Source organism: Ursus maritimus, unplaced genomic scaffold, assembly GCF_017311325.1.
Source record: "Ursus maritimus isolate PB19 unplaced genomic scaffold, ASM1731132v1 scaffold_5, whole genome shotgun sequence".
Taxonomy (NCBI): Eukaryota; Metazoa; Chordata; class Mammalia; order Carnivora; family Ursidae; genus Ursus; species Ursus maritimus.
Window position 1 is genome coordinate 74,719,303 of NW_024426663.1, and position 13,719 is coordinate 74,733,021.

The following is a 13,719-nucleotide window of genomic DNA, read 5'->3' on the forward strand; positions in this document are numbered from 1 at the left end:
GCAGGGGATACTTTGAAATACTCCTTGAGGATGTGGTGTCCCGCATGTCCTGTACCCCAGGCCTTTCCCCCCCCTTTGGCGGCCCGGCCTTCCTGTACGTACAGTCTCAGGGAAGGGTGCTGCCACAGGCATAAGGGCTCTCAGGATATCGTCAGTAATTCTGGAGGAATATAAGCCTCCCTGGTCTTGTGACTACATAAAGATCCTCCTGGTTGGGGAACGATGAGAGTTGAAGGGGAAGAAAAGGAGGTGCTAACATTGTGCTTCCTGAGAACCCGGCCCCCTGCCTGTAGCTCTGTGGTGGTTAATTTCTTTTTTTTTTTTTTTTTAAGATTTTGTTTATTTATTTGACAGAGATAGAGACAGCCAGCGAGAGAGGGAACACAAGCAGGGGGAGTGGGAGAGAAAGAAGCAGGCTCCCAGCGCAGGAGCCTGACGTGGGGCTCGATCCCAGAACGCCGGGATCATGCCCTGAGCTGAAGGCAGACGCTTAACGACTGAGCCACCCAGGCACCCCGTGTGGTGGTTAATTTCTTATGTCAACCTGGCTAGGCTATGGCACCCAATTATTTGGTCCAACGATGGTCTAGGTGTGGCTTTGAAGGTATTTTTAAAAGGTGTAAATAACGTGTACAATCAGTAGACGTCAAACAAAGCAGATGATACCCCATCGTGTAGGTGGGCCTCGTCTAATCAGTTGAAGGCCTTTAGAACAAAGACAGAGGTTTCCCCCCAAAAAGATGGAATTCTGCCTCCAGACTGAAATACAGAAACTCTGCCTGAGTTTCCAGGCTTTGTACTCAAGGCTGCAGGATCAACTCACCTGAATTTTCAGCCTGTAAATAGGGACCTGACAGTCCCTATAATCACATAAGCCAGTTCTTTGAGATTGCTCTCTGGGTACGTGTATGTGTATGTATGTATATATAGGATAGCTGTCTGTCTCTACCTATCCTATAGGGTTTTGTGTGTCTGAAAAACCATGACAAATACAAGCTCCCTAAAACTCCCAGAAGGGTTCGGGGAACTTGGAAACAATGGGGACTTCCTGGGTACTAAGACCTCAGGGAAGTAATCGTCACTGATGTCAGTCAAGTAGAAATGGCAGGGACATGCTGAGTTGGGGGCCAAACTCCTTCTAAAAGGGGTGCCTTCTACCCAACCCCAGGCAAGGGTTGCCACGGGAAATGGAGTCTGGTGTTATCAGACAACGTGATTAATTAAGACAAGCCAAAATCCAGCCGATTATGGGAAATCGCTATAGCAAAGGTTTTGTAGAAGAGGCAGGTTTTGAGCATTCCCAAAGAAGCAAAATCTACCCTGAAGTGTAGGAAATGCTGGTATGAAACCATATAAAATGAGCATAAGCCCCCCTTCACACCCAGGGGCCTCTCTACACAAACTTTGAGCCTCTCCGAAGAAAATTAATGACGCGAACTATGGTTAACTGAGACACTTGCTCTTATCTAATCGCTACAACGTGTGCTGGTTTTAACGCTTAGAGAGAAAGAGAGGAATGAACAGGGCTCCCCTTGTCCTTGGCTTCATTTATATCCTGTATTTTTTTTTTTTTTAGTTTTTATTTATTTATGTGACAGAGAGAGAGAGTGAGCACAAGCAGGAGGAGGGGCAGAGGGAGAGGGAGAAGCAGGCTCCCCACTGAGCAAGGAGCCCGATGCGAGACTCGATCCCAGGACCCTGGGATCATGACCCGAGCCGGAAGCAGATGCTTCACTGCCTGAGCCACCCAGGTGTCCCCATGTCCTGTATTTTAATCCTGTCCCATATGTTTTTAAAAAGGCTTGAAACGAATGGAGCTTCAGGAGGACAAAGTAACTTCCTGAAACTTCAAGCTAAGTTATTTCTGTCTTGTTACTTTGAAAGGGCATCAGAGCTCGCGGAGCAGAGACAAGAAGGAACAAACAACAGAGGTGAAGAGCAAGCCCTCGCTCGTAGGAGGCAGGCTCGCATGGAACACTCGATTATGTGGCAGGAGGTATGGATGTGAATCATGAAATTGTATAGCCGTTTTATTCCCCGGGGGTGAAAAAGGTTCAATGAAACAGACCAACCTATCATTGAAAGTGACATAAATGCTGGTTAGTATTATTGTACCATAGAAAGCTCAACTGATTATGATTTCTTTTTCTCTTTTAAAAAGCAGCTAATTGCTGGCGATTTATTTCCTCCTGCTTTTCAATGCATTCTGATCTTAGAGCGAATCTGATGATTCATGTAATTGAACAGAAATATGCGTTATTACATAAGAGAAGGGAAACAATGGAGTTATCGCTTGGGTGCCACCCGTTTCTAGCTCATTCTGCAACGTGGGGAGCACCTTGAAGTTTTCTACCCTCTTAAGAGTGAAAGATATTTTTCGGCTGAAATGGTTTCAGCGCCCAAAACAATAACACCCTAATCCTGGAAACGTGCCCTGGAATATCCTGAGTGCCAGATGGCACTAGGGAGCATCAGTAAAAGACAGTAATTTCTAATGCAGCAAGTGGACTGCACATGGCAGATACCCCTAGCTGCAGGGCCATGTTGGCTGCTGACGGGGTCCCTGGGAGATATGCTCTGCCAGGGCTCACTTTTCTCCCCGTTCGGCTTGCTCTTCGAGAAGACTGCAGAATAAAGAAATAGGATAGTGCTTCTCACCCTCGGGGGAAACTCAGAATCACCTGGGGAGATTTTAAATATATATTGATGCCTGGGCCTTATCGCCAAAAATTCTCATGTAATTGATCTGGGTTGCGGCCCAGGTGTCGGGGTTATTTTTAAAGCTCTCAAAACGGTCTCCGATGTGCAAGCCAGGGCTTTGTGACAGAGCTCAGTATATTGTGGATTGCAGAATGCCCGAGCTTGACAAGAACGAATTCCTAGCTTTGTGGAGGAAGTAGCTGATGCCCTCTGACACCAAGGCATTTGCTGGAAATCACATAATTTATTAATAGCAGTATGGGGACTAGAACCCACCCCCGCGTTTTTTCCTGTAACACCCTACACACAGGGTTTGGTTGATTGGCTGCGGAGAAATTAGGGACTTACAAGTGCTTGAGAAGTTGTCAAAATATTACGCAAGTAGCTACCGGTGCCCCCTAGATACGGAACCAGCCGCAAGTTCACCACTCAAAAATATGGTGCTGGGATGCTGGGTATCTCCATCCAGTTGGAGCCGTGTCTCCCAGCCCATCCCTCTTTGGGCTAGGCAGGTGTCTACAGAGACTCATTCATAACCAGAGTGAGTAAGTTCTGTGCTTTGGTGGGGTCCTTTCTTTGCAGACTGCCACGCATGGCCTTCGCACCAAGGAAAACCCCCTGGTTTTTTAATTGTTCTATGCTAGTCAATCAATTGATCAACTAGTAGAGATGGGCACCTACTAGCAATGAGGATTCACACTAGCTGCTTTGAGCATGAAAGAGGCATGACAAGGTTGCGCCTTCTAATTAATGTGGTTTGAAGTGGGGCTTGGGAGCCAAGGGTCAAGAAAGAATTCTTGAGATGTTTTCAGTGCAAAGAGGATGTTTTTATTATAGCACGGGGGGCAGGACCTGTGGGCAGAAAGAGCTGCATTTTAAGTGCAAGGAGTGACTGATTACATAAGATTTTCTATCCTAGGGAAGGGAGGGTGATGTTAGGGCTCCAAGAAATGGAGTCCATAGTTTTCTGGAGGTCTGGCTATTGGTAAGATTGCCTTTTTCTTGGAAATCATTGATTCAGTGCTTTTTTCTTGGAAATCATTGATACAGTTGCAAACTGATGGAGACTCTCGTCCCGGTGTGACTGTGACCTCTATCAGTTGACCGTTTGTTTTTCCCTTTCCTTTGTTCTCCAGCGGGCAGGAGCACCTGAGGAATATACATATCCCATCCTGGGGGGTGGGGGAGGGCAGTGTCGCAGGGTGTTAGCTTGTGCTTTGCCCTCAGCTTGCATTTTGCTCCCCTATCATAATCAACATATGCTACAAAGGAGGGGTGAGCCATCAGAATGGACATCTTTTCTTGCTTGCCCAACATCTTCTGTTGGGGGAACCACCCTTCTCATTCCCAGTTCGTACGTATGTGGGCAGCCCCACCTCCAGGTTTATGGCTGCACAGAAACCCCAGCCTTGGCCAAAATAGCCTGGGATTAAGGAATGGGCAAGTGCTCCAAGTTCAGCCAAATGGGGACAGCCCTAAGACTCACGGGGGAGCTGTAAAGAGGGGCTCCAGTCTGTAGAATGACTCCGATTTTGCAAGTAGCGAGAGCTGAGGGAGGAGAGACAGGGGCATTGCCCTGATGGCGCTGCGTGAGCCCCTGGATTCAGCCTTGCCTGAAGTCCTCTGGACTTTCTTGAAGACCCAGGACTTCCCAGGTACATAAATTATAACCTCCTCACCTCCCTTTTTCTTTCTTGAGCTAGTTGGAGTTGGGTTTTTCTCCTTGTCCACTAAAAGAGCCCTAAGGCATGGAGCTTTATCAACCACTTGAATTGTTTGGACAGTCTGTTCCCATTCATCCTCCAGACGTCAAACCCAGCTGAGGTTTTTGGCCAGCAGGAGTGGTGATAAATAGCTGTACTGCCAGACCTGTCTAGTGGTGACTTTAAGGTCAATTTATTTTCAGGAGCCCATGGAGAAGCTGCTGGGGCATTCGTTTGGTGATATGTAGATTAATTTGATTTTTCGATGGGGCTCTGGCATCACAAAAGCCATTCTTGATGAGACTTGCCATTTGCCTGTGAAATACATTCATCACCCGTCTGAATACTAACCAGAGGACCACATTTGGGGTGCCTTTAATTCTTTGGCTGTTAGCATATATGTGGGGGTGGGGGTGAATATTGTGACTTGGGACTTTAGTGGGCTTTGCAATGACCAATTCTGTGCTGCAAAGCAATCCGTAACCGTGGATGGGGTTACTCAAGAGACAAACTCAGTCTATGCTTATGATACCAGAAAACACAATAATTAGTATTTTTTGGAATATATTTGACATTTCCGAAGAAGCACCAAAAACATTCGTCATAGGAAATATTAGAACTCTGTGGGGTGTTTTTTCTCTTACTCATTTGGTGATTTAGAATTGTGCTGATTTTCAATTACGCATCAGTAGGGGAGTGGGAAACGGACCGTAATGGAGCCTCTGAAGATTTTAATCTGTGTCTTAAATGCCAAGTAGCATGTCAGTAAGAACCGAAGAAGAGCAAGGTATGCTCGCGTGGGAAATGAAGGTCCAAAGAATGGGAAAGCCAGGAAGGGCCTTAAATTCTTTAATCATTGGTATACAAAACTCTTCTTAGTAGAGAATGTTCTAGAAATGTGCTAAAGGTTTGCATTGTTTTATGCGGAAAGAGGAGTCTCTTTCTTTTGTAAAGAAGGGGTTTGAGGTTTCAAAGACTCTTTGGCTTTCTGATTTATTGAAAACACCCATTGCTTTATGAACTGGCCTCAAGCAGTCCTTGATAAGGTGTTAATGTTGATAACCTTTGCATGCTTATATTAAGCACCAGCTGTATAAACAAAGACTATTAACCTGTTGGTTGATTTAGCCAACACTTTGGTCTGCGCACATCCCCCGGAATCTCCAATTACTTCGTCTTCAGATTCTCTGCGGGACAACCACTGAAAGTGACAAGGCTGTTTCTAAATATGCGACAAACATGACAACATGACAAACAATATGTGTGTTCTAAAGAATGACCCTGGGGAAATGCAGACTGGCACTCTATTTCCACTCCAGATCATGAGGCAAAATTTCAAAGGGGGTGGAAGGGAGTCAAGATGGCTCAGAAAGAAAGGAGGTTCCAGACTGTCTTCATGTCAGTGAGGCAAACTCGTATTTTCTACAAGGAGTGCATGAGTCATAGCAGTATTTTAGTGGCCCGTTGTGAAATATCGGGCTTCGCCCGTCTATATTCTTTCTTAGATAAGCTTTTAGAGGACCGCGTGCGTTTGGGTTCACCCAAAGCAGACCCAGAGGCCAGGCTGAGTTTAGCTGGTTATTCAGAAGTGGATTCCAGAAGGCGACCTCGAGGGATGCGTATGAAGGCAGGAAGGGAAGAAAGCCAAGGACCAGTGGGTCACCATCACCGCGCCTGCAGCGGGATTCCCCTCCCAGGGGAATCATTCCAGGGAAGGCTAAGGAAGCTGTGTTTTGTAACCACCGACTGTCCCCGTCATCGGTTGAGGATTGCTCCTGGAGTCTTTGAGTCCCGGAGAAAACCCCAGGCAGAGATAGAGAACGGCTTAGGGCTTCGGGGAGAAGCTGTTAGGAACAAAGAAAGGGTCTGCCGTGGCAGCAGCTGAACAGATAAAGGGAAACACGAGGTGGGGCATCATGGGGTCAGCCCACTGGCCATTTTTATGTGGTGGGAAAACGTAGCTTTGTCCTGAGAAATTGTGTATATTTTCTCCAGCAGGAAGAGGGTCTATTTGACCGTTTCCTAAAAAAGATTGCAGCGGAATGATTTGTGCTAGGGTTCCCAGTCGCACCCTCCAGGAACCGTAAGGTGCCGTGTGAACGACACAGTAAGAAAAAAATCGTGGTTACATCATCAGAGTATCTCTGTGATGGGCAATGGCATGAAGCCATTAACATCGTGCTTTGGGAATTTTTAAGAACAGGAAAAACGCCCGGCGAAATGGTTTTGTTAAGTGAAAATCAGCAGGTTCTCAAACTATAATTTCAGTTACGTGAGAAAAATATTTTTTACACAGAGAAAAAAAAAAGACTGGAAAGAAATATCCCAGCATGTTAAACGGTGTCTATCTCTGGGTGGTGATATAATGGATAATTTGGTGACTTTTTGTGCTTTTCTTCTTTTCCCGAATGTTCTATGGTTGAACATTTTTGCCTTTTTTTTTTTTTTAATAAGTAAGCATGTTTTTGGTTTTGTCTGTATGATCAGATTAAATGTGAAGCTTGCTGGGTGGCCAGGTGGCCTTACCTCTTGAGCTCGTTGGTTTGGACACGGAGGGCAGTATGTTACTCGCCTCGGTTACTGGGCCGGGAACTCAGCCCAGTTCCCCAGGGCAATCTGACAATCTGTGGGTGCTCATTCAAGGTTAGCTCATGAGTCTGTTTCTGCATGAACTTGCAAGGCCAAGAGGGCAGTTCACAGATGGTATGTGCCCAGCCAGACCTCCTGCAAGGGCTGTGGGGAGGCTGCTTCTTGCTTGTGACAGAGGAGGCCAATGGGGAGGTGGTACCTGGGCCGGGTTTTTTTGAATCAAGCCGAGGATCATATCCTGGTTCACGTTTGTATTAGCTTACTGTTCTCAGCAGCCCTTCAGGCTCGTGTTGGTCCCTGGGCGGTCCATCCCCAGCCCCACGTGAGACCGGGCATGGTGCTAGGCGTCAGGAGTTTCCTTAAGGAGGAAATGTTCCAGAGGGAAGGTCATATAAGCCATTAATAGTGATTGATCCTATCAAGAGAATGTGTTAAAGACCAAGGTAACATACAGATAAAATGTGTTAGGAGATTGGGAGGTGGTGAAGGTGGCTGGGGCTGGGAAGGTGGTGCTTTGAAGAATGGGTCCGTCGGAAAATGATGAAAAGCCACCTAACTCAGTAGCGTTTATCGTCTTGGGTCATGTACAGTCCTGACTATCTAGGGTCCTGGTCAGAGCTCTGTCTCACATTCCCTTGGGTCATCAGGAGTATATTTCCTGACCCCTAAAATGCCAGGGATAACTGCCCCCAGCCCCACAGGTGCACTCGGATGAGAAACAGATGGTAAACATCCCGGCTAAACTTGGGGGTGCTGTTGCCAAAGGCTAAGGGAGAGGTACCAGTGGCTTCCCGAGCTGCAAAATGACGATGGTGTGAGAAAACTCAAGGGTGTCAAGGATGCTTGAAATGGTGTCTAGAACCAGCAAGCTGATTCAGGAGGAACTCTCTTCTTGGGCATGCGAGTTGCAGGATGAATGGAGAAAGGTGGAATCCACCGAGGACTGTTTATTCGGTTCCTCATGTGTGTTTAGCACTAAGCTGGTTCTCATTAAGGGAATTAAAAACATCATCAGCCAAGGTGTTAGGTTGGCGAGTTTATGGCATCCCAGCCTGAACCGGAGGCTGTAAATCCTCAGGAGTGCAGACAGACAGCTTTGTTGTTACCACAGAGCTCACAGAACCTTCGGGAAGAAGCCTAAGAGAGGCTCAGTCTTCCCCCCAAAGATCTGTTTCGTTACCGAATCTAATTCATGTCTTCGAGCGCAAGACCCCCTCATGCCTTTGCTTGTTCTGTCAACGTGACATGGACTCCAGTGAATCGGGACACCGTGCCCCCAAAACCAACCAAGCAGAAATAACAGAATGCTGACCCCTGACTCACCCATTTCTTCATGCTGGACTATTTGCAATGTGGCCAGACCGGCCCCGCGCACCAAGCTGGTCAATACCCACAGTGTGAGCTCCCCTGCCCTTTGGGGGCGGGCCCGTGAACTCAAGGGCCAAGAAGAGGTTAGGGTTTACTCCGTCACTTCTGGACATCAGGAGGAGCTGGGTGGCTGTTTTTGCACAGAATACCATTTTACACCTGGCTGCAAACCATCTGATGAGAGACATCGTAAAGGCTCTGGAGTTAAAAAAACAAAAATAAAAACAATACACAGACCAGGAACATGAGACCACAGGAATACACTTGTAACATTTCCTTGAGGCAATATTTGCATCTCTTTTGCAAATATTGACTCATGAAGTAGGAAGCTGGGAAAGAAAGGTGGTTTACAGCTGGGCCAACTCCACCGAGTGCTTGGGTACACCCTGAGGGACTTCTTCGCTGGCCCTGGGATCGTGCCCAGGACGAGCACTCCTTTATATGCAACCTGTAGTCCTCCTTGGGAGCGTCTTCTCTACCCCATCTAAATTCATAAAGGGCTTTCTTCTCTGGATTGTAATAGCATTTCTTCCAGCAGTTGGAAAAATGAGGAGGCAAGATGAGTTGCATGTGATGACATGTGGCCTTATAGAGACAATCATTCTATTTTATTTTGTTTTATTTTATTTTATATTTATTTTAAAGATTTTGTTTATTTGCTGGAGAGAGAGAGAGAGAGCACAAGCGGAGGGAGAGAGAGAAGCAGGCTCCCCGCTGAGCAGGGAGCCCGATGCAGGGCTCGATCCCAGGATCCCAGCATCATAATCTGAGCCAAAGGCAGACGCTTAACCGACTGAGCCACCCAGGCGCCCCAGAAATAATCATTCTATGTTCATATGGAAATGTGCTATTTTCTTTCCCCCTCTCCCTTCTGTGTCTGCACTCAGGGGGCTTAATACAAAGTCTCCTTTCTTCCTGGGGAAGTTTGCCGATCAAAGACAAACTAACATCTGCTTTGCTAACCATCACACTCTGGGGAGAGTAGGCCGAAAGAATTATTGTAAAGAACAGGAAAGACAGGAGGCTTGCGTCTTGGAGGAAGCTGCTTAGTAAAGCGGAGGTCGTCTTGGAGCGGAAGAGGGAAGAGGTCTCTGGGTCCTTGGAGAGGGCAATGTGCCTGTCATTTAGTTCTTAGGTTCCTAAGCAAGTGGCCGGTCCTCAAGGGAGATGGTTGATGATGGGCCTGGGGACACAAGCTCTGGGGTTCTGGGTCCTGGCAGGAACTGCCGTGTCTCAAGCATGGAGGGGCTGTCATCCTCAGAGTCGAGTGTGTGTGTGTGTGTGTGTGTGTGTGTGTGTGTGGTCCAGTAGGGTGGGGCTTCCAAGGGGAAATCAGGTTGATTCACATAAAATAGAGAGAAGGAGAGATGTGATCCTTCTTGTGCACCCAAGTAAAAGCAGCGGCTCTAAGCATTTTCCCCCATGACCCACATCAGACTGGCCTCCGCTCGCAATTCTGTCACTCAGAATCTCTACGTGGGACATTCAGGGGCTACTCCAGATTTTAGGGGACTGAAATTTATTCAGTCTTGGAGAGGGGGCTTCTTGAAGAAAAGGAAAACGGCTAAAAATGGAAAATGAGCTAGGGAGCCTTGGAAGAAGTCTGGGCCATCGACGAGCCCTGAGCGTAAGCTTCATTAGTTACGTGGCAAATCCTCCTCTTCTGGCCTTATTACATTTTGTCCTGGTTAAGCTGGTAGAAGAGGAGCCCAAAAGAACTCTCCCCCCCGCCGCCATCATCCACAGACATCCTTCCTTCCGGTGAAGATATTCCTACTTCTCCAGCTTTCCGCCCATCCCAACACCGGAGACTCTGAAAATGGGGCATTTACACAAACCGTTTGTTCGGAGGCTTCCTGTCTCGCTTGACGGGGTGACCCAGCCCGGTGTTTACCTTGAATTTTTAAATCTCTTACCAAAGTACGAAAGCCTTCACTACTTTGGTCACCTCTCTCCCCGACGAAGACTCAGCCGCCTTCTTTGTGCAAGCATCTTTAAAAGAAAATAGCTAGCTATTTATTTCTTTTAGCTTTAAAAGAAAACTGGTAGCATCAGCAAACAGTCCCTGAAGACTGGGAGGAGGAGGAGGAGGAGGAAGAGGAGGAGAAAGGGGAGGAAGGGGAGGAAGGGGACTTGCCACCAAACTGGAGCCATTGATTTGGCCTTGAAGGGAGACTGAGTCGCTCTCTTGATGGTGACAGCAAGCACAGCTCTGATGTCTCTGCGAGGCTCAGCAGGCTTTCCAAGATCGAGTGATTTCGTCATGGTGGAAATACTCAGGTTCACACGAGTGGTCAACGTCCTGCAAATCACCCCCACGGAGAGGTAAAGAACAATGGACTCCTTTTTTGTAGCCATTTCTAGAGAAGGCACTAAGAGTCCAATTTCACCAAGACAGTGCATCATTTCACTGGCAGCCTGCAAAAGAATGCTCCATAGATGTTGAAGAAAATTCTTGAGAATTCCAAAACCTTCTGCACCGAGCACGGTGTTCATGCTACTCATTTGGACATTTGGTCTCATTTGGGAAAGGAGATGTCATTGTTCTGGAATCAGACCTCACATATAGTTGAAGAAAAATGCCTCCACGTGGTTAAAGGTGGAGAGCTTGACGTATAAAACACTGTTTACCTTAGCCGACATTTTCTAGTGTTTGCATTGGCGTGATGAATAAAGAAACGGCACGATCCTATCGTAGAAAAGGAAGAGCTTTTTTATTTGTTTTCCAGCATTTGGATTTACGACCTTGCCTGCTGCCTTCTTCTTCTTTTTTTTTTTTTTTTTCCTGGTCTTTGCCTTCTTTAAAATAAAACAACTGAAAATCCTAAGTCTTCAGAAGAGGACCAGGAGCCTAAGTGAAAGAGATTTTGCCTAAAGTGAAAGACCAGGGGTCTTGGCCCCTTCAGCCACTGGCCAGCCAGTCCGGGGCCTGGGTCCAAGTCCCTCAAGCCGTCTGCCTCACCTTGCTCGTTAGTCCGGGGAGGGCTGGGTCGTTCCTAGGGTTTTTCTAGCTCTGCTGCTCGTGTAAGGATTTTCCTCTCAGAATTCCATGGACTCCCTAACTGCCCGCTTTAGAGTCCATTCAGGGGACACTCTCCCGCCACCACAGAAATAGTCAAGTTCAGAAAGATATTCCGACCCAAGGCAGGATGGGAACATACCGCTCGTATGTTCAGACACGGAGCAGGGAGACTGATAGAATTCATCACCGCGACGATGCAGGTGTTGACATGGGGCCGCTGTCCAGCTGCAAGCCTACAAGGAATCCTAGAGGGATGAAAAGTTATGTTGGGGGAGACATAAAAGCAGGTGGGGGGGCACAGCTCTGCCACAAACATCATCTGCCCTTTGGCTAACTCACTGGCCTCTCTGGGACACTTTTTCTTCCTTTTTTTTTAGGATTTTATTTATTTATTTAGAGAGCAAACAGAGGGAGGGGCAGAGGGAGAGAGAATCTCAAGCAGACTCCACACTGAGCATGGAACCCAGGGCGGGGCTCAATCCCAGGACCCCAAATTCATGACCTGAGCCCGAATCAAGAGTTGGACGCTTAACCGTCTGAGTCACCCAGGCGCCCCAACACCATTTCTTTCTAGGTGTGAGGTGAGGGTAATGAGATCAGCCCTGCATGACTCAGGGGGCTGCTGATAAGGCCCAAACATGTATGGAGGTAAGAAGATTTGAGAATTATACAATGACACATAAAGAGAAGGATTGTGATGCCCCTGGAAGGGTGTTTCTGCCCCTGTGCCCGGCCTCAGGAGGAAGCAGGGCTGGGGAATTGCGGCACAGGGGTGAAGGGGGAAGAGTCTTGGGCCAAGGGAAGAGGAGAGGTGAGGTCAGACAAAGAAAGAGCAGGGCTGGAGGCCCCGGTGAGCACCAGGGAAGGCTCCCACCCAGCAGCCAGCTCCATGCTGGGGTATTTGGAATCTCTGAGCCGACCCTGTCCACTTCCAAAGGCCATCATGTATGGACGGCGTGGTCTTACTGCTGGAAATCCCAATTTCCCTATTTCTTCTAAACACAAGATGCATGGCTCTGGGACTACAGCCCGTACCCTGATGTCCCTCCTGGGATGCTCCTGCCTCGTGAGACCCATGACAGCCCTGTTTGGCGGCTCTTGGTATGTTGCAGAAGCAGCGGACAATTCGGGCAGACCTCATTTGACTGGTGAGGCCGTCACGCTGCCGAGTTCGAAAGCAGACCAAGTGACAGCGAGAAGGATAGTCATAGTTACGGTATACGCAGCACCATGTCCAGATGCCCAGCTAAATGTTTTACATATATTTGCATATTTAACCCTCCCCGGCTATCTCGTGGACTGGTTACATTATTATTTTACTCCACCTTCGAGGAGTTAGAAGAGGTCCCAGAACCTAATCCTAGGGGAGGTCCCGGAACCCTAGATCTCCTGGCTTGTCTTTGTGATAGAATTGACCTTGGAGCTGGTTTGTTCGGACTCCCAAGTCCTAGCGTCCGTCACTGTGCTCTCCTGCTCTCCTGCTTCTCCAGGTCCTAATCAAGTCAGCCCCGAGTTGTCTGGCTTTCAGCAGAATCCCAAAGAACGAACCCAGTCAGTCCTGAGCAGTGAGGAGATCAACACACAGCAGTGATCCTAAAAAGGGCCTGACTTTCTCATCGTATGTGGCGAGGAAAATAAAAATAAGTAAAATAAAATAAAATAAAATAAAATAAAATAAAATAAAATAAAATAAAATAAAATAACAAAACTATTGTAAAGCAAACACAGGAGTTCTGCACTGGTCCAGGAAAAGCAAGATGCCAAGGATGGAAGTAACTTGCTGCCCGTTGTGCTGATGCTGGCTTGCACTGGCTCACGCCTACCTTTAGGAGCCGATTGTGTGCGTCTTTTCCCAACTCTGCATTCGATGACGTCAGGTGCGCAGATCGAACTTGGCCAAGGAGGAATATTAGCCCCACGGACCATAGCCAACCCTACAAACCAGAGCTTTATTTCCCCCACAGAGCCTGCCCTGTGTGTCTGCCCTGATCCCGGCCCTCTGGGTCCGTTTATTTTTCCCTCAGTGAATCATAGGTCCCGATGGAGAGACGTTGCTGGAAAGTGGTATGTGACAGGACCTCTCGGTTCTCTACGTGGGGACAGTGCGTGTGACTTAAGGAGCAGCTGAAGGCATCCTTTGGAAACTGCTCAAGTAACCGCACACGCTCGGGGCAGCTGGGTCAGAGGGACGGGACCCTGCTGGCAGTTTCGGGGTGGGGGGCTTCTCGCACGCAGAGCTGCCATCTGTGCCTGCAGGGCAAGGAATCTGTGAGCAGAGCTCCCTTTGGCAAGGGTCAGCGGCTCGGCCTGTGACAGCGAGGCTGCAGGTCTGTGTGA

The 13,719-nt window shown here is 47.9% G+C and overlaps 1 long non-coding RNA gene across 1 annotated transcript in view; it reads left to right on the forward strand.

Annotated features, from left to right (window-relative positions):
• The first annotated feature begins 1,714 nt into the window (after positions 1–1,714).
• The window catches only part of LOC103679956, a 106,493-nt gene continuing 94,488 nt past the window's right edge, over positions 1,715–13,719 (forward strand). The window contains exon 1 of the long non-coding RNA XR_005832560.1: positions 1,715–1,996. This is a non-coding gene — a long non-coding RNA (uncharacterized LOC103679956). The remainder of the gene's footprint in view (positions 1,997–13,719) is intronic.